Here is a 21369-nt window from a genome sequence, read left to right on the forward strand (position 1 = left end):
CGTTAAAGAAAGGATGTGAAAGCAAATTACTGCAGGTAATGGAATCTGCAACAACAGAAAATGCTGGAAAATTTCAGCAGGTCTGACACCATCCATGGAAAGAGAATAGAGATAACATTTTAAGTCTTGCAGTGAAAACAGTATAACAAAGCTCCACTTAAATTGGTCCCTAAAATGATGGGATTGTCCCATGATGAGAGGCTATGTAAACTGGGCATATATTCTTTGGAGTTTAGAAGAATGAGAAGCAATCTCATTGAAATGCACAAAATTCTAAAGGGGTTTGACAGGGAGAATGGTAAGAGATTAGATTCCCTGATCATTGGAAACAAAGCACAGGTATGGTCTCAGGATGAGGGGAGATTTCTTCGCTGAGAAAGATTGTGAATCTTTAGAATTCTCTACCCAAGAGGGTTGTTGATGCTCCACCATTGAATATATTTAAGGCAGGGGTCAAGGGATTTTTGGTCTCAGAATTACGGGATGCGGGACTGGGTGGGAAATGGAGTTGATACCTGAGATCAGCCATGATTGTGTTGAATGGTAGAGTAGGCTCCTATTTCTTAGTTTTTTCTACCCTGTGTCATTAAAACTTTGGTGACCACACACTGGTCCCTTCATTCAAGTCATTAGTGTAGATTGTAAGCATTTGAGGCTCCAGCGTTGGTCCCTGTGGAACCCCAATAGTTATAGTTTGCCAACCTGAAAATGGCCCATTGAGTCTCACTCAGCTTCCTTGTTCATTAGCCAATCAACAAGAGCATTCAAAAGGAGGAAAGAATGGGGGAAAGGGTTCAGGTAGGAAATTTCAGAGCCCATGCAGCTGGACATGCTGCCATTAAACTTGGAATAATGGAAATTGGGGATGACCAAGAGGTGAGAATTAGAGGAGTGCAGCAATTTCAGAGGTTGATGGAGATTACAGTTAGAACAGGGCAATGATGTCTGAATTATTAGACTGTCGGAAACAGGCCTGTCCCAGTCTTTGCACATCATCATTCTCTGCCTCACATGTTTGTGTGTATTTATATGTTGCTTGATCAAAATCTTGGAATTTCTGACCTAATAAATACGAGTAGTCCTTGGGTGAAAGTTCTAAATTGGGGAAAGGCTAACCACGCTGTTAGCATTACTGCCTCACAGCGCCAGGGACCCAGGTTCGATCGCCTCCCTCAGTATTCATAAAAGAAAAGGACATTGTGGATGGTGAGTCGAGAGAGGTGTATGTTGATATTCTTGAGCAATATTATAGAGCAATACCCCAATATGAAAAAGAAAGGAAATGTTTGGTGTTTTGAAAAGCATTCAGGGATCTGAGGGGATCCATCCCAGAATACTGAGGAAGGCAATGAGAGGAAATTGCTGGAGTCTTGTACAAAATCTTTATACCCTCAGTAGTCACAGGAAAGGTGCCAGAGGATTGGAGAATAGCCAATATTGTTCCTTTGTTTAAGAAGGGCAATAGAGATAATCCAGGAAATTACAGGCCAGTGAGCCTTGTGTCAGTGGTAGGGAAGTTATTGAAGAAGATTATTAGGGACAGGATTTACTCACATTTGGAAAAGTATCCCCTGAAACCCCTGAATGCTTTTCAAAACACCAAACATTTCCTTTCTTTTTCATATTGGGGTATTGCTCTATAATATTGCTCTAGAATATCAACATACCCCTCTCTCGACTCACCATCCACAATGTCCTTTTCTTTTATGAATACTGATCCCACTTGCTCTGACTCTGTGCATAAATTCCCTCCTTTGGCCTTGAGTGGACCTATCCTTTTGCTCCTTATATACATAAAAACGCCTTGTGGTTTTCTTTAATCCTGTTTGCAAAATACATTTCGTAGCCGCTTTGAGCCCTCCTAACTCCTTATTTAAGTTCTTTTCTGTTTTCTTTATATTCTTTGAGAGCTCTATCTATCTTCAGTTTCCTAAACCTTATGTTTGTTTCCTAAAGTTCACAATTAGCAATAGGCAGCATGGCTTTGTGCGCAGAAGATCATGTCTCACAAACTTGATTGCGTTTTTTGAGGAAGTGACAAAGATTAACGGTGAGGGCAGAGTGTGGAGGTTGCCTACATAGACTTGAGCAAGGCCTTTGACATGTCTGGCTGAAAGAAATCCCACAACACCAGTTGCTTGCAGCTTTTGCTACAAATAAACCTGCTTGGACTTTAAACTGGTGTTGTGGGATTTCTTTCTGTTTTACCCCAGTCCAACGCTGGCATCATGTCTGGCTGATACAGAAGGTGATGTCACATTGGAACTGTGGTGAGATGGATACAGAACTGGCTTGATCTTAGCAGATAGAGAGCAGCAGTAAAAGGATGTTTTTCTGACTGGACATTTGTGATCAGTGGTGCAGGGATCCGTGCTAGGATCCCTGTTGTTTGTAATCTATATAAATGATTTGGAGGTGAGTGTCAGTGGTCTGATTAGTAAGTTTGAGGATGACACAAGGATTGGAGGAGCTGCGGATTGTAGGGAGGATTGCCAGAGGAGACAACAGGATATAAATAGGCTGGAGACTTGGGCAGAGAAATGACAGGTGGAATTTAACCCAAACAAACGTGAGGTGATGCATTTTACAAAGTCTAATGCGGGGGGAAGTATATAGTACATGGCAGAACCTTTAGAAGCATTAACATACAGAGGGAACTAAGTATACAGGTGCACAGTTCCCTAAAAGTGGCAACACAAGTGGATAAAGTGGTCAAGATGGTTATGGCATGCCTGCCTTCAATGGACAGGGCATAGAGAATAGAACCAATGTTTTGAGTCTGGATGATCCTTCATCAGAGCTCAAAGAGAATCAGCAGAGATTTATATTAGGAGTGGGGGGAGGGTGGAATGGGACAAAGGGAACGTAAATGAGGATACAGAAAGCTGAGAAGGTGCTACAAGTGTCCATTAAGTGATCAGATTGTGGGAATGGTAGAACAGAGGTATTATGGAAGTTGCTCTGAATGGGGGAGAGGGCAACGAGAGCTGGAATGGAGAAGTGGAAAAATGGAAGTGAGAAAAAAGGATGATGAAAATGGATGAATGAGATGAAACAAAATGAAATAAAATAAATGGAAATAGGGGTGAACGTGGAGGAGTGAGTTCACGCTCTGAAGCTTTTGAACTCAATGTTCAGATCAGAAGACTGTAAAGTGCCCAATCGGAAAATGAGGTGCTGTTCCTCCAGTTTGTGTTGTGGTTCGCTAGAACATTGCAAAAGGCCAAGGATGGACATGTGGGCTGGAGAGCAGGGTGGTGTGCTGAAGTAGCAAGCGACAGGAAGATCTGAGTCCTGCTTGCGGACAGACTGAAGGTGTTCAGCAAAGCGGTCACCCGGCCCATGTTTGGTCTCTCTGATGTAGAGGAGACCACATTGGGAGCAGCAAATGCAATAGACCAGATTGAGGGAAGTGTAAGTGAAGTGCTGCTTCATCTGAAAGGGATGTTTAGGACCTGGGATGTTGAGCAGGGAGGAGGTAAAGGGACAGGTGTTGCACCCTCTATGATTACAAGGTAAGGTGCCATGTGCAGAGGGTGAGGTGTTGGGTGTGGTAGAGGAGAGGACCAGGATGTCCCAGAGAGAAAGGTCCCTGTGGAATGCTGACAGGTGGTTGAGGGGAAGATGTGTTGAGTAGTGGCGTCATGCTGGAGTTGGCAGAAATGGCGGAGGATGATCTTTTGAATGCAGAGGCTGTTGGGTGAAAAGTAAGGAGAAGGGGGATCCTATCCTGGTTCTGGGAGGGGGTGCGAGCAGTGGCCCAGGGGATGAGTTCAACATAGTTGAGAGCCCTGTCAACCACCGTAGGTGAAAAACCACGAATGAGGAAGAAGGAAGACATATCGGCAACGCTATTTTGGAAAGTGGCATCATCAGAACAGATGTGGTGGAAGCGAAGGAACTGAGAGAATGGGATGGAGTCCTTACAGGATGTGGGATGTGAAGAGCTGTAGTCAAAGTAGTTGTGGGAGTTGGTAGTACACTCTGGTTTCTCTTGATCCTATAAATATTTTGTAACGGGGAAATCAAAAACTCCTTTCTGTTTATGGACAGGTGATGAGGGGAGAAATTAGGACAGTTCAAGTTAAACACCTTCCTCTATGTAGCACTATTTATGTTGAAATCTGCTGACGTAAACTTGTCATGTGGCAGAAGGGCTTGTCATAATCTTCCAATCTTCCCTGGATACAGGTGAAGTCAGTAACAAGTCTCACAACAGCAGGTTAAAGTTCAACAGGTTTATTTGGTAGCAAAAACCACTTTGGCAGCAAAAGCCTCTAGATTTCAGAGCACTGCTGTTTTGTCAGGTAAGTGGGAATTCTGTTCTCAAACAGGATATATAAAGACACAAACTCAATTTACAAAATAATGGTTGGAATGTGAGTCTTTACAGGTAATCAATTCTCAAAGGTACAGACAATGTGAGTGGAGGGAGCATTAAGCATTGTATAAAGAGATGTGTATTGTTTCCAGACAGGACAGTTAGTGAGATTTTGCAAGCCAAGGCAAGTTGTGGGGTGTTACAGATAGTGTGAGATGAACCCAAGATCCCGGTTGAGGCCATCCTCATGTGCAGAACTTGACTGTCAGTGTATGCTCAGCAACTCTGCATTATCATATGTCATGAAGGCTGCCTTGGAGAACGCTTACCCGAAGATCAGAGGCCAAATGCCCGTGACCACTGAAATGTTCCCCAACGGGAAGAGAAGACTCTTGCCTGGTGATTGTTTAGTGGTGTTCATTCATCCATTGTTGTAGCATCTACACAGTCTCCCCAATGTACCATGTTTGGGGACATCCTTTGCTGCAGCGTATCAGGTAGACAACATTGGCCGAGTCACAAGCGTATATACCATATACCTAATGGATGGTGTTCTCACGTGAGATGATGGCATCCGTGTCGATGATCCGGCACGTCTTGCAGAGGTTGCTGTGGTAAGGTTGTATGGTGTCATGGTCACTGTTCTCCTGAAGGCTGGGTAGTTTGCTGCAGACAAGGGTCTGTTTGAGTCTCAAACAGACCATTGCCCGCAGCCACTCTCCCAGGCAGCGCATTCCAGACCGTCACCATGGGTAAAAAAGCTCTTCCTCATTTTATTTCTGATGTTTAATGCTCTTCCACTTCCTTTATTAAAGGAGCCAATGGACAACATACAGCTGTAGAATGATACAGCGCAGAGGCTGCTTGGCCAAGGGTGCCTGTTTAATAGAGTGATACAATTAATCCTGGTCCCAGCTTTCTAATCACTTCCCCCTCCCCACCACCATTGTTTATAACTTTTTTCTCTTCAAGGAGATATCTAATTCGCTTTTTGAACTAATTACTGAAACTCCTTCCATCACCATTTTCAGACAGTGCATTCCAGGACACAGCAACTTGCTTTTTGCCACCTTCAGTATCTTTTGTTAGCTGCCATAAATCAGCATCCTCTGGTCACTGGCCTTGTCTGTACCTTTAAGACTTGATTACCTGTAAAGACTCGCATTCCAACCATTATTTTGGAAGTTGAGTTTGTGTCTTTATATGCCCTGTTTGTGAACAGAGTTCCCAATTATCTGTCGAAGGAGCAGTGCTCCGAAATCTAGTGGCTTTTGCTACCAAATAAACCTGTTGGATTTTAACCTGGTGTTGTGAGGCATCTTACTGTGTTTACCCCAGTCCAACGCCGGCATCTCCACATCGTGATGACAGGTGAAGTGCCAGGGAATTGGAAAGTGGCAAACATGATGCTTTATTCAAGACAGAGTGTAAGGATATACCTAGTAGCTACAGACTGTTCAGTATTAGTGGTGAATAAGATTTAGAAACAATAATCAGGGACATAAAATAAACAGACACATGGCAAGGTTTGGTGGTAATTAAGGAGAGCCAGCAAGAATTTGTAAAAGATAGATGGTATTTGACTAATTAATTTTTTTGATGCAGTATCAGAGAAGGTTGATGAAGAGACTGCAGTGGATATTGTCTTGGATTTTAAGAAATCCTTTGACAAAGTACACATTAAAAACTGTTTACCAAAAGTGAGGCTCATGGAATAGGATTAATGTCAGCTTGAATTTAAAAAAAGAGTTGGTTTAAGAACAGAAAGCAGCAAGTCATGATAAATTGTTGTTTTTCAGACTGTAAGATGGTAGACAGTGCTGCTCTCCATGGTTTAGTAGTTCTCCATGGTTCAGTACTGGGACCATTTTTTTGACGAGTAGATGACTTGGATATTAGAATATAAAGTTTCAAAATATTCCAATAATACTGTCACAAGCAGAATTTGAGTTCCTTTTACTAACATGATCGGTGCAATTGTAAGTTAGAAGTGTGTATTTTCTTACGTGCAGATTGTGAATCCCAAATTAAGTAATTTTAACAGCAAGTTTTGTAAATTTAAAAACAAAAGATTATTTATTCTCACTCATTTACTCCAAAAATAACATGATGTTTCACTCAGTTGAGTCACATTCACTCACATATGTATAATGATTAGACACAGATGAAGGTAATAAATATATTATCACGGTTTATAATTATCTTTGTTCTTAGATGAAAGTTTTAAAGTTGAAGTGAGTGTCTTGTAAGACAAAGGATTTTCAGCATGATGAGGTATTTTGTAGTCAACCTTTGCAGAGGTTGGTTCTCAAGCCTCCTGTCAGTTGGGATTCCCTCTCACGTGGTATTGCTCTTACATAACTTTGCTGTTTGATGGCTTGCAGCTAATTCCCACGGCTTTTAATGGAACCCTGTTTGCAAGCAGCTTCCAGCTGATTATAAAAGCAGATAGAAACATGGTTGTCATGTGGCAGTTTATAATTCAAGATACTTTTCCAATTATGTGCATAGTTACGTTGATTACACATCTTGTATTTTAACATCTGGGAGTTTGAGACAGTCAGGATCTTTGTGTTTGAATGACCCATTCAGCTTGATGATAATACCCTTTTGGATCAATTTCATAGAAGGGCACCAAATTCCTTTTGTTGTCTTAAGGCAATGGACTGGTTTCAATCCACAAAATAAGTCAGGTGACACCCATGAGGCCATCATTTTCAGCCTTTTTGGTCCTGTTTGAAAATTTAAAAATTGGCTTGAAGTTGAGGACATGCTGGGACATGAAAATGCAGCCATTCACCCTTACTGTCTGTTTCCTGTCACTCAACCAATTTCGTACCAAAGTTCCCTTTTATTCCATAAGCAATACTTTGCTCACAAGTCTGTTGTGCAGTCTTTTGAAAGTCCATGTGCATCTCAGTCAATCATTTTGCTTATGTCATTAAATAAACTCAAACTGGTTGGTTAAATATCCTGGTTAGTTAAATATGATTCGTCCCTAACAAGCCTTTTTTTTATTACCCCCACATTTGTCCAAGGGACAATTTTGCCCCGAATCATTATTTCCAAAAGCTTCCCTACCAAAGTTATACTGACTAGCCTGCAGTTTCTGGACTTTACACCTTTTTTGAACAAGGATGTAAAGTTTGTAATTCTGTGGTCCACCATCACCACTCCTGAGTCTCAGGAGGATTTGAAAATTATGCCAAATGCTCCCCTCTAACTTTGGATGGATCTTATTGAATGCTGGTACCTTATCTTAAGTGTAGTCAAGCTATCAATTTTAAACTCTTGATATACTGAACTGTTTCAGCTTTCAGCATCACCTCTGCAGAATCTTCTTTGATAAAGACAGAGGTAAAGTATCTATTTCCTATTTCAGCCATGCTCACTGCCTCCATTCGCAAATCCACATTTTCATCCCACTCCACTTTTTGGCTCTCACTATTTATATGTCTATAGAAGAATTTTAATTTCCTTTTTTGTTAGCTAGCAGACTCTTCTCATACTCTCTTCCCCTGCTTCCTTTTTCAATTGCCCAATTGACCATCTAAATTGAGCTTGATTCTCAACTGTATTACCCACCTGACATCTATCATAAGCAGTAATAATGAAAACAGAAAGTGATTCCCAGCGTCCACAGTATTTTGTTTTTATCTGTCAGGAACACTCTTTCTGCTTTATCTTAATTGGCCTACTCCTGCTCCTATTTCTTATGTAACTTAACTCTTCATGTGCATTAATCTTTGAAGGTGACAGAGCACATTGATAGATCCCGTATGCATTGGTAACTATCAGCTTTGGAAAAAGAAGTCTTGAGTACAAAAGAAATGTTATGCTAAAGCTTTACAAGGCTCAGGTTAGGACACCAATATTGTGTCCATTTCTCATAGAATACCACAGTGCAGAAGAAGACCATTCAGCACCGACTCATCAACAGAGCATTTTATCTAGGCCCTATTCCTGTAACCTCATATATTTACCGCACTAATCTCACCAATCTACACTTTGGGGCAATTTGGCACGCCAATCCACCTAACCAACATATCTTCAGAGTGTGGGAGAAAACCCACACATATGGGGAGAATGTGCAAATCACCTAAGGCTGGATTCGAATGTGGGTCCCTGGCGCTGTGAGTGCTAACTACTATGCCACATTATTTTGGAAGGATGTGTCCTTTATGGGGCGCAGATGAAATTTTCCAGAGTGATTCTTGGAATGACGTATTTAAATTACAAGGTGAGTTTAGGGGCAGCACAGTGGTTAACACTGCTGCCTCACAGCACTAGAGCCCCAGGTTCGATTCCTGGCTTGGATCACTGCCTGTGTGGAGTTTGCATGTTCTCTCTGTGTCTACATGGGTTTCTCCTGGGTGCTCCGGTTTCCACCCATAGTCCAAAGACATGCAGGTTAGGTGAACTGGCCATGCTAAATTCTCCCTCAGTGTACCCAAACAGGTGCCGCAGTGTGGCAACTAGAGGATTTTCACAGTAACTTCATTGCAGTGTTATCATCAGGCTCATCAGGGGGAGAGAGGGTGCCATTGTCAATGGGGTGCAAGTGACATCCACCCCCCCTAGACTGGCTAACTCTAAGGGTCAGGGACAAGAGGGGGCTGCTGGGAGGAGGAAGGGGGGTGAGGAGCGGAGGCCTCAGCCTCTTAATCTGCATAACAGGTTTGAGGTTCTTGCTTCCAGGCTGGACGAGAACGAGGCAGGTGAGATTGGTGAGCAAGCTGCACACAGTACAGTGCTGCAGCAGGACATAGGCAAAGAGAAAGGGAAAAGGAACGTAGGAGTGATTGGGGATAGTGGGGTGAAGGGTATTGACACTGTCCTTTGTCACAATGACAAAGTGCACAGAAGGGTGTGTTGTCTGCCTGGTGCTCGGGTCCGGGATGTCGCATCTGGGCTGCAGAGGAACCTGGAGTGGGAGGGTGAGAATCCGGTCATTGTGGTACATGTGGGTGCCAACGACGTAGGCAAAATGCGAACTGAGGATCTGGGGAGGGAGTATGAAAAGCTGGGAATGGAATTAAAAAGTAGAACCGACAAGGTGGTTATCTCTGGGCTACTGCCTGAACCGTGTGCAGATGGGCGTAGGGTTGACAGGATTAAGGAAGTGAATGGGTGGCTCAGGGATTGGTGTGGGAGGAATGGGTTTGAATTTATGGGGCATTGGCACCAGTATTGGGGTAAGTGGGACCTGTTCAGGCGGGATGGGGTTGGTCTGAACCGTGCTGGGACCAGAGTGCTGGCGAATCGAGTAAAGAGGACTGTAGACAGGGCTTTAAACTAATTAGGGGGGGGAGGGTGCGAGGGTAGGTGACCTTACGAGGTCTAAAGTTAAGGAGAGTGTACATGTAAGGGAAGAGGCCGAGGATGTCCCAATAATAGAGGGAGTAGGGGGCGTGAGTATAGTTGGTGGCGTTGCGGCAAATAGGGTCCAGGTGAAGGCTGGGATGAAAGCACTTTATCTGAATGCACGAAGCATTCGGAATAAAGTGGATGAGCTGATGGCGCAGATCGACACAAATGGATACGATCTGGTGGCCATTACAGAGACGTGGCTGCAGGGTGACAGGGACTGGGAACTGAATGTACAGGGCTATCAAGTGTTTAGGAAGGATAGGCAGGAGGGAAAAGGGGGGGGCGTAGCTCTGCTGATTAAGGATAGCATCACGGTGGTAGCAAGGGATGATATTGGAGCCAAGGAGCAGAGGGTGGAATCGTTGTGGGTGGAGATTAGGAACAGCAAAGGGAGGAAGACGCTGGTGGGTGTCGTCTATAGGCCCCCGAATAATGATCTGGAGATGGGGCGGGCTGTTAACGCGCAAATAAGTGCGGTGTGCAGGAATGGGACGGCCGTAGTTATGGGGGATTTCAATCTGCATATTGATTGGTCAACCCATGTTGGACGTGGGGGGCTCGAGGAAGAGTTCTTGGAATGCTGCCGGGATAGTTTCCTCGAACAGTGTGTGTTGGAGCTGACGAGGGAGCGAGCTATCTTGGATCTGGTGCTATGTAATGAAGCGGGTAGAATTAGGGACCTTGTGGTGAAGGATCCTCTTGGGGAGAGTGATCATTGTATGGTGGAGTTTCTAGTGCAGATGGAGGAGGAGAAAGTGGGTTCCCGGACACGCGTCCTTTGTTTGAATAGAGGGGAATACGGTAGGATGAGAGAAGAATTGGCGAATGTGGACTGGGAGAGCGCGTTGGAGGGAGGGTCTGTTGAGGAGCAGTGGAGGATCTTTAAGGAGATCTTTCTTGGTGCTCAACGGAAATTTATTCCAATGGTCAAAAAGGATAGTAGGAGGAGAGGTAATAAGCCGTGGATAACGAAGGAGGTGAAGGAAAGTGTTAAACTAAAAGCGGAGGAATTTAGAGTAGCTAAGAGTAGTGGGCGAGAAGAAGATTGGGAGAGGTTTAAATGTCAACAAAGATTGACAAAGAAGTTGATAAGGAAGGGTAGGAGAAACTATGAAGCTGGGCTAGCGCTTAATATAAAAAAGGATAGCAAGAGTTTTTATAAATATATAAAAAGGAAGAGGCTGGCTAGGGTGAATGTTGGTCCTTTAGAGGATGAGAAAGGGGACCTAGTGGTAGGGGATGGGGATATGGCTAAGGTATTGAATAACTTTTTTGTTTCGGTCTTCACGGAGGAGGACGTGAATAATTTGCCGGGTGTTAGCGATGGAAAGGTGGTAGGACTGGAGGGTCTTAATGACATTACTGTTACTAGAAAGGCGGTGCTCGACAGACTGGAGGGGCTGATTGTGGACAAGTCCCCAGGACCGGATGGAATGCATCCGAGGGTTCTGAAAGAAATGGCGGAGGTGATAGTGGATGCCTTGGTGGTTATTTTCCAGACGTCGCTGGATTCCGGGGAAGTGCCGGATGATTGGAAAACAGCTAATGTCTGTGGGAGGTAAAATGTTAGAATCTGTCATTAAGGAGGAAATTGCGAGGCATCTTGAAGGGAATTGCTTGATAGAGCAGACGCAGCACGGTTTCATTAAAGGGAAGTCGTGTCTGACAAATTTACTGGAGTTCTATGAGGATGTGTCTAGGGCGGTGGATAGAGGAGAGCCGGTGGATGTGGTCTTTCTAGATTTTCAGAAGGCGTTTGACAAAGTGCCTCACAAGAGGTTATTGCAGAAGGTCGAGGGACATGGAGTTGGGGGTAGGGTGTTAGCGTGGATAGAGGATTGGTTGTCAAATAGGAGGCAGAGAGTGGGGGTCAACGGGTGCTATTCGGATTGGCGGATGGTGACTAGTGGAGTGCCCCAGGGGTCGGTGCTGGAGCCTCAGCTTTTTACCATTTATATAGATTTATATAGTACTGTGTGCAGTTTTGGGCGCCGCAGTTTTGGCCCTGGAGGGAGTGCAGAGGAGGTTTACTAGGCTGATACCGGAGTTGAGGGGATTGAGCTATGAGGAGAGGCTGAATAAACTAGGCTTGTACTCGTTAGAGTTTAGAAGAATGAGGGGAGATCTCATTGAGACGTATAAGATGATGAATGGGATGGATAGGATAGAGGTGGAGAGACTCTTCCCGCTCAAAAAAGACAGTAGGACTAGGGGGCACAGCCTCAAGATAAAGGGGAGGCGGTTTAGAACGGAGTTGAGGAGGAACTTCTTCACTCAAAGGGTGGTGAATCTCTGGAATTCTCTGCCCGTTGAAGTAGTGGAGGCTGCCTCGCTAAATATTTTTAAGAAGCGGGTTGATGGGTTCTTGATAAGAGAGGGGATTAAGGGTTATGGGGAGAGGGCGGGAAAGTGGAACTGAGCCACAACAGATCAGCCATGATCTTATTGAATGGCGGGGCAGGCTCGAAGGGCTAGATGGCCTACTCCTGCTCCTATTTCTTATGTTCTTATGTTCTTATGATCTGGAGGAAGGAACTGAGTGTAGAGTGTCGAAATTTGCTGATGACACCAAGATTGGGGGAACGGCAAATTGTGCGGAGGGTGTGGAGAGTCTGCAGAAGGATCTAGATAGGCTGGGCGAATGGGCCAGGAAATGGCAAATGGAATTTAATGTTGGCAAGTGTGAGGTGGTCCACTTTGGTAGAAAGAATGGTAGGAAGGACTATTACTTACGGGGTGAAAAACTGCAGCAGGCGACGGTGCAGAGGGACCTCGGGGTCCTTGTGCATGAGTCGCAAAAACCCAGCTTGCAGGTGCAGCAGGTGGTCAGGAAGGCGAATGGGATGTTGGCCTTCATAGCGAAGGAGATTGAATATAAAAGTAGGGAGGTCTTGCTGCAGCTGTATAGGGCATTGGTGAGGCCGCAACTGGAGTACTGTGTGCATTTTTGGGCGCCGCACCTGCGCAAAGATATTTTGGCCTTGGAGGGAGTGCAGAGGAGGTTTACTAGGCTGATACCGGAGTTGAGGGGGTTGAGCTATGAGGAGAGGCTGAATAAACTGGGCTTGTACTCGTTAGAGTTTAGAAGAATGAGAGGAGATCTCATTGAGACGTATAAGATGATGAATGGGATGGATAGGATAGAGGTGGAAAGACTCTTCCCTCTCAAAAAAGACAATAGGACTAGGGGGCACAGCCTCAAGATAAAAGGGGGGCGGTTTAGAACGGAGTTGAGGAGGAACTTCTTCACTCAAAGGGTGGTGAATCTCTGGAATTCTCTGCCCGTTGAAGTGGTGGAGGCTGCCTCGCTAAATATTTTTAAGAAGCGGGTTGATGGGTTTTTGATAGGAGAGGGGATTAAGGGTTATGGGGAGAGGGCGGGAAAGTGGAACTGAGCAGCGACAGATCAGCCATGACCTTATTGAATGGCGGGGCAGGCTCGAAGGGCTGGATGGCCTACTCCTGCTCCTATTTCTTATGTTCTTATGTTAATGTAAGCCTACTTATGATTAATAATAAATAAACTTTTTAACTTTAATGAAGGTGAGGTTGTTTTCCTTGGAGCAAAGATAGAGGGGTGCAAGATGGAGCAGACAATGAAAAGTTGTTCCAGTTTGCTTGATGGTATAAAGGATGAGGGGATACAGATTTAAGGTATTGAGCAAAAACAAAATAGGGGCACTGAATGGTAATGACCTGAAACTAACTCACTGCCTGCATGGGTGTGGAAGTGGAAAAGATATGATTTTGAAGGGCAGTTGCAGAAAAGAACAGTACAGCACAAAAACAGGCCCTTTAGCCCTCCAAGCCTGCACCGACTATGTGTTCCCAACTAGACCATCCGTTTGTATCCCTCTATTCCCAGTCTGTTCATGTGGCTATCTAGATAAGTCTTAAATGATCCTAGCATGTCTGCCTCAACCACCTTGCTTGGTGGTGCATTTCAGGCCCCCACCACCCTCTGTGTAAAATATGTCCCCCATATATCCATATTGAACCTACTCCACCCTGAACTTGTGACCCCTTGTGTTTGTCATTTCTGACCTGGGAAAACGCTTCCAACTCTTCACCCTATCTATGCCCTTCATAATTTTATAAACTTCTATTAGGTCGCCCCTCAACAGTTCCGGGGAGAACAACCTTGCTTGAAAGTAAAGCATCAGGGCTACAAATATTTGGCCTGGGCTAAATGGCCGCCTTCTATGCAGCCCCTTGCCTGTATTAGTCTTGCATTGTTATGGTTTCACAATTGTGGAGTGGGGGTGGAATGCGCATGCGGCTTGGTTATGTCCTGTAGCAAGATGGCGGGTGCGCAGGCGCAGTAAGTAGTATCATGTGATCTTGCTGGGCATTGTTCGGGAGCCGCTGCCGCTGGGAGAGAGACCGAGAACCGTGTGCCTGCCCGCTTTCCGGGCCTACCCCCCACGCCGTTGTCCCGGGCAACGTGCAGCCTACACCATCGGCCTGTGTGTGTATAGAGGTGGGTGAGTGTGAAAGGTTCCGATTAGAGCCGCGGCCGACTGGCTGCCGAGGGGCTTCGGCCTATTCCAGCTTTAAACTCCGGCACTGGCTGCCCCTCCTTTACCAACTGCTGCGACTTAACAGCCGCTGTGTCTGGGTTTTGAAGGTCTTGGTGACAGTGTTTCTGCGGAGCCGCGATTTTAACCCCCGAAATTCTTGTGTAAGTAACTGTCCGGCTGAACCAATAGAGGTATCTGATTGCTGTGTCAATATATTTTTGTCCCATGTCTGTATTGAGTAATACAAATGATGATTAAAATGTTTGGCCTGTTACGGCTGATTATATAGAACATAGAACAGTACAGGCCCTTCGGCCCTCTATGTTATGCTGAACTTTGTCTGAAACCAAGATCAAGCTATCCCATTCCCTATTATTCTGGTGTGCTCCATGTGCCTATCCAAAGGGTCTATTTGGTAAGATCTCCCTACATTGGGTGCAGTCGAATCTCAATGCATTGTCAAGAGGTCATGTTGATTAAGGTTTGTGGAAAATTATTCTAGTCCTTAATTATTCCATGGGGCAAAAGGAGTTAGGAAAGAAAGCATCTGGCACGTGTACAGTAGTTGACCTGTTGATGAACTCTGCTGTCAAGTCATTTTTGGACTTAATACACTGCTTAGAAATATTTAATTGTTACTTGAAGTTGGGTGGCACAGTGGTTGGCACTGCTGCCTCTCAGTGCCAGGAATGTGGGTTTGATTCCAGGCTTTGGTCACTTTCTGTGCAGAGTCTGCATGTACTCCCTGGGTCTGTGTCGGTTTCCTCCAGGTGTTCCGGTTTCTTCCCACAGATTGAAAGATGTTCTGGTTAGGTACATTGACACGCTAAATTCTCCCTCAGTGTACCCGAACAGGCGACTAGGGGATTTTCACAGTAATTTCACTGCAGTGTTATGTAAGCCTACTTGTGACGCTAATAAATATAACATTATGTAGAGGCATGTTAACTTACTGATTGTTCTTTAGTTCTGGAGGTGGTGCCAGCCTTATGACGTGACCAACTCTGGGATACTAGAATCTTGAGTAATTGTTTGCAATAAAATGAGCTGCCTGGCATTGAACTTTTTCAAGGAGGGTAATGCTTTTAGAAGTATATGGATCCTAAGTGCCTACACTTCTCTAGATAGCCTAATCAGTGGTACAGTATTTTCTTCACTAGTTGAAGAGTGATGAAAGTCCTGTTTAACAAAGTCAACTATTTACTTTGTACATTTCTACTTCAAATTATTTTGAATTGGGGTTTCCGAAAAAATGGCTTGAGTAACTTCGGGGGGAATTGTGCATTTTGTTGCCTACCAATGGACGTCAAGCATTGCTGATTCACATGAAGTTACATTTCTCGACATTGAATTTCCTTTCCTATATAACAGCCTATATAATTTGAGATATTTGGATCTTTCTGAGGGCTAAACTCATTTACTTCAGCAATGGTGCTATAACCTACGGAGTCGTTCACCGCATCTGATATGGCTTGATATTCCATCCTGGGTGGTGTTTATAAGAGGAGAAAGAGTTTGGGCCCAGGGAGATATCTTGAGGTATGGTGCTTAAGATTGGTCTCCAGTTTGAGGCCTCCCCATTTACTGTCTCTTTCATTGATCTTTGGTAAGAAGTATTCTTATCCATTGCTGAGTATTTCCTCTGATTTCATAATCTAGTTTGTTCAGTGTTTTTGTGTGTAACACACAATTTAAACCTTTGGAAAATCTAAAATGAGAATTGCATCATCACAAACTAGTTAAGGTTATTGGCCGCTCATGGATGGTGAAGATGTATTTGTGTTTATCGAGCTTTACTAAAGGCATGCTGTTTGTTGATAAAGGTATTCTGTCCTCAGGATGTCTCATTAACTGCCAATGAAATGCTCTAGTAATTCACCGCAAACATTGTGAAATAGCTTGGTAGTTTACTGGATCAATCACTAGGGGATTCTTGTAAGTTGGAGAGACATTAGTTGGTAGGCAGTCTACAAATAGTTCACCTGTGCTAATGGATCATTGAAAGGTATATTGTAACATCGGGGAAAACTCACGTTGCAGTTTTAAGTGCATGGGTTAGGATGTTATCAGGACCACAAGTTTAGATAGATGATCAGTGTTGTGGAAGTATTTCTCAATACCTGTTGTTGTTATAACATCAGACGTGTTTTTGTAAGGCAACCCTCATATGCCAGATTCATCCTCGGGTGCTCTGATTCCTTCCTTGGAGACACTCTGAAATTGTAAGTTTAGAGCTCCAACTTTTTGCTTTTTATCCAGTAGTAACTTCTGCCTATGTGCTAAGTTGGGATTCCAGTGAATTTACAGCATGAAAACAGGCCTTTTGGTCTAACTTGTCCATGCTGCCCATTTTTTACCATTAGGCTAGGCTCAATTGCCCACGTTTGGCCCCTATACCCATCTTACCAATGTAAGTGTCTAAATGCTTTTAAAAGACAAAATTATACCCCCCTCTGCTACTGCCTCTGACGGTTCGTTCCAGACACTCACCACCCTCTGAAAAAATTGCCCCCACACCCTTTCGTATCTCTCCCTTTCACCTTAAACCTATGCCCTCTAGTTTTAGACTCCCCTACCTTTGGGAAAAGATGTTGACTATTTACCTTACCTATGCTTTTTGTTATTTTATAGACCTCTATAAGATCACCCCTAAACCTCTAAGCTCCAGAGAAAAAAGCGCCAGTCTATCTAGCCTTCGGCCCTCCAAGCCTGCACCAACCATGCTGTCCAACTTAACTAAAACCCCCTACCCTTCCAGGGACCATATCCCTCTATTCCCATCCTATTCATGTACTTGTCAAGATGCCCCTTAAAAGTCACTACTGTATCCGCTTCCACTACCTCCCCCAGACACCTACTATTCTCTGCAAAAAAAAAATCTGCCTCTTTAAACCTTGTCCCTTGCAGCTTAAACTTGTGCCGCCTAGTAATTGACTCTTCCACCTTGGGGATAAAGCTTCTGACTATTCACTGTGTCCATGCCTGTTATAATCTTGTAGACTTCTATCAGGCCTCCCCTCAACCTCCGTTGCCCCAGTGAGAACAACAAGTTTCCCCAACGTCTCCTCATAGCTAATGCCCTCCATACCAGGCAACATTCTGGTAAATCTTTTCTGTATTCTCTCCAAATCCCTCTGGTAGTGTGGTGACCAGAATTGAACACTATATTCCAAGTGCGGCCTAAATAAGATTCTATAAAGCTGCAACATGACTTGCCAATTTTTAAACTCAATACCCCGGCCAATGAAGGCAAGCATGCTGTATACTTGACTGCCTTCTCCACCTGCGTTGCCGTTTTGTGACCTGTATGCCCAGATTCCTTTGCCTATCAATAGTCTAAAGGGTTCTGCCATTTACTGTATATTTCTTATCTATTAGACCTTCCAAAATGCACTACCTCACAGTTGCCTGGATTAAACACCATCTGCCATCTCTCTGCCCAAGTCTCCAACTGATTTATATCCTGCTGTATGCTCTGATGGTCCTCATCGCTGTCTGCAAATCCTCCAATCTTTGTGTCGTCTGCAAACTTACTAATCAATGCGGTTACGTTTTCCTCCAAATCATTTATCTATATTACAAACAGCAAAGGTCCCAGCACTGATCCCTGAGGAACACCATTTGTCACAGCCCTCCATTCAGAAACGCACCCTTCCACTGCTACTCTGTCTTCTTTGACTGAGCCAGTTTTGTATTCATCTTGCTAGCTCACCTCTGATCCAATGCGCCTTCATTTTCTGCACCAGCCTGCCATGAGGGACTTTGTCAAAGGCCTTTCTGAAGTCCACGTAGATGATATCCACTGCCCTACCCTCATTGATCATCTTCATCACTTCCTCAAAAAACTCAATCAAGTTCATGAGACATGACCTCCCCTTCACAAAATCATGTTGCCTCTCACTAATACGTCCACTTACTTCCAAGTGGGAATAATTCCTGTCTCAAAGAATCCTCTCCAATAATTTCCCTACCACTGATATAAGGCTCACCGGCCTGTAATTACCTCGATTATTCTTTCATTACAACTCCAAACCATCAAGTCCGGGTAGCATCCTAGTAAACCTTTTCTGCACTCCTTCTAGTTTGATAACATGGTTTCTGTATTAGGATGACCAGCATTGCACACAGTATTCCAAATGTGGCCTTACCAATGTCTTCTACAACTCCAACAAGACATCCCAACTCCTGTATTCAATGTTCTGACCAATAAAACCAAGCATGCCGAATGCTTGCTTCATCACCCTGTCCACCTTTGTTTTCAAGGAACAGTGAACCTGTACTGTTAGACCTTTGTTCTATGACTCTCCCCAGTGCCCTACATTAACTGAGTAAGTCCTGCTCTGGTTCAATTTACCAAAATGCATCACCTCACATTTATCTAATAATAAGTAAAATACAGTAATATCCTTTCATTTTGATTTAGCATGTCTCCAAAATTTCCTGGCCAGTTTAATTTCATATTTATATTTAGCACATCAAGTCACACTGTTGACCACAATTGGTACTGCTCAAACTCAATGCCTATCACTTCCTTCTTCAAAGGATTGTCATTCCACCAAGAATGTTTAACTCAGGAATATAGTTTCTGCTTTTTGCAGACTTTCATTTTGTAAGACTCTGTAATCCCATTTCGGAATAGATTTTGTGAGGAGCATATAGATTTACACAGTATTTTACATATTCAGTAAACCCTTTCCAGTTCATGTCTAGAGTTGGTCTCAGGAGAGTTTTTGAGAAACATTTATTATCTGTGGAGCTTTGCTCTTAAAGGCATTAATGTTAATATGCTGCTACTGGCACTTTCCTCAGTGGTTTACGGTGCAGTGGTGCCTTAATGCAGTGCTCTTCCGTTACTGCTGATCACTTATCCCTGAAAGGCAGTGGTGTAGTGGTATTGTTGCTGGCCTAGTAATCCAGACATCCAGGGCAACACTCTGCGGATCTAGGTTTGAATCGCACCACGGCAATTCAATAAAAACCTGGAATTAAAAGCCAAATGATAATCTTGAAATCATTGTCGATTGTCGTTAAAAAACACATCTGGCTCCCTAATGTCCTTTTGAGGAAGGAAATCTGTGTTCTACGTGCAACTTCTGGTCCACACTAATTTGGTTAACTCTTAACTACCCTCTGAAGTGGCTTAAGTTCTAGCCCGGTTAGGGATGGGCAATAAATGCTGGCATGGGTCAGTGATGCCACATCCCATGAATGAATTTTTTTTTAAATGGGTTTGATGGATCTCTTCAAAGCAGGATGTGTGCTAAAAAGATGATGTGATATTTTCTCAGTTCCATTGGTGTTCCAATGTTGGCACGTAATATTTTACGGTACTAACTTCTCCTGACATGAGTGTGTTGCACACGGGGGGCCATCTTAATTCCAAGGAATATTGGGGAGATTAAAATCCCCACTTGACGTAGGATGCTTTTGTATTACAAAGCATCTAGGTTATTTACTGAATTCTGGGTATCTGATAGTAAGCTCCAGCAAAAACATCTCTCTACTGAAGGGTCAATTGGTCCCATGTTAGGCGCAGAGTTCCTCCTCCTCCTCCAGCAGATCTATCTTTATAATATACTGCAAAACCTGGAAATATATAATGTAAATATTTTCAAGTGTCAATTCAATTCATGTAATATCCAGTTTTTGGCTGATGACTAATTTCAGTTGAGCTACATTGTCTCGAATACAGTTATAATTTATAATTACAATCTTGATTCTGTTTAACTTGGAATGATTTTGAAGAGTAACTTTGGCCTTTCCTATGTTTTCTTTTAGTCTTTGTTAGTATTGGGAGATTGCAGGCTGTGAGCAGGCCTGGTTACACGTGACCATCCATTTTTCTGATCCTGTCCTTTTGAATTTTGGTGGAGAAATTTGTCTTTTCTCCTACCTCCGTTGCTTCGCTTTGGATCAACTTGAATTCACCCGTTCATCATCTTAATTTCAACTTCATTGGTGTAACTTCCTTTGTAAGCATCTTGGTTGGTAGTCCATTTGTCTATAGGATAGTGATGGCTAAGCAAATTTATTCCTGGTACCTGGGTTGAATCTGACAGTCCATGAATTCAAGCTGTCACAAATTTGACATATCATGAATGTTTCATCCAATGCTCCCAAACAATTGTTATTGCCACCATGAGCAACTGGCGCGCATGATACGATCTGTTTTATAGGCCTAATTGCAATGTCCTCATTGTTTAATTTCAGTTAATCCTGGTTAACATTAATGTCTACAGCCAGCAAATGATAAAGGGGGACAACTCACCAAGCAGGTAATGCAAAAATGAGCTCACTGCTTTTAGGCCATGTTCTAGTTTTAGTTTTGTTAAAAATGAGTAGAGCAGGATATAAACTGTAAGGAACCTAAGAGCAGGAGTATGCCATTTGACCCTTTGAGGCAACTCCACCATTCAATAAGATCGTGGCTGGAATTCTCCAGTCGCTCATGGCATCGGGATCTCTGCTTCTGTTGTAGTGAATGGGGATTTGACTGAGTGCCAAATTCTCTGTCCTCATCTGATGCAGAGGTGGCAGGGCTTGAATCCAACCATACTTCTTGTTGGTGTGTACTATTAAATAAATATTTTGACCAAAATACTGTGCTTAGAACTTGCATGTGCTAGTTGCCTGACATTTGCCAAATTCCTTGAGTTGTTGAGTAGAGTCATTGAGATTTACAGCATGGCTCCACTTGTCCACGCTGCCCTTTTTTTAAAACCCCTAAGCTAATTCCAGTTGCCTGCATTTGGCCCATATCTCTCGATACCCATCGTACCCATGTAATTATCTAAATGCTTTTTAAAAGACAAAATTGTACCCGCCTCTACTACTACCTCTGGCAGCTTGTTCCAAACTCTCACCACCCTCTGTGAAAAAAATTGCCCCTCTGGACACTTTTGTATCTCTCCCCTCTCACCTTAAACTTTTGCCCTCTAGTTTTAGACTCCCTACCTTTGGGAAAAGATATTGACTATCTGGCTGATTTGTGCCCCTCGTTATTTTATAGACCTCTACAAGATCCCCCCTCAGCCTCCTATGCTCCAGAGAAAAAAGTCCCAGTGTTTCGAGCCTCTCGTTATAACTCAAGCCATCAAGCCCCAGCAGCATCCTTGTAAATCTTTTCTGCACTCTTTCTAGTTTAATAATATCCTTTCT

At 43.6% G+C, this 21369-nt stretch overlaps 1 protein-coding gene across 4 annotated transcripts in view; it reads left to right on the top strand.

Moving 5' to 3' along the window:
• usp8 (ubiquitin specific peptidase 8) overlaps positions 1-21369 on the top strand; it is a 66568-nt gene that overhangs the window by 885 nt on the left and 44314 nt on the right. The window contains exon 2 of one of the 4 annotated variants that reach the window (XM_080214259.1): positions 20422-20486. The exons of 1 other annotated variant lie outside the window; for it this stretch is intronic. The gene's annotated coding sequence lies outside the window, so the exon portion shown is untranslated. 2 more of the 4 variants (XM_080214258.1, XM_080214261.1) reach the window with 2 other exon arrangements.

This window comes from Carcharhinus amblyrhynchos, chromosome 28, assembly GCF_965287045.1.
Source record: "Carcharhinus amblyrhynchos chromosome 28, sCarAmb.v2.hapA, whole genome shotgun sequence".
Classification (NCBI taxonomy): Eukaryota; Metazoa; Chordata; class Chondrichthyes; order Carcharhiniformes; family Carcharhinidae; genus Carcharhinus; species Carcharhinus amblyrhynchos.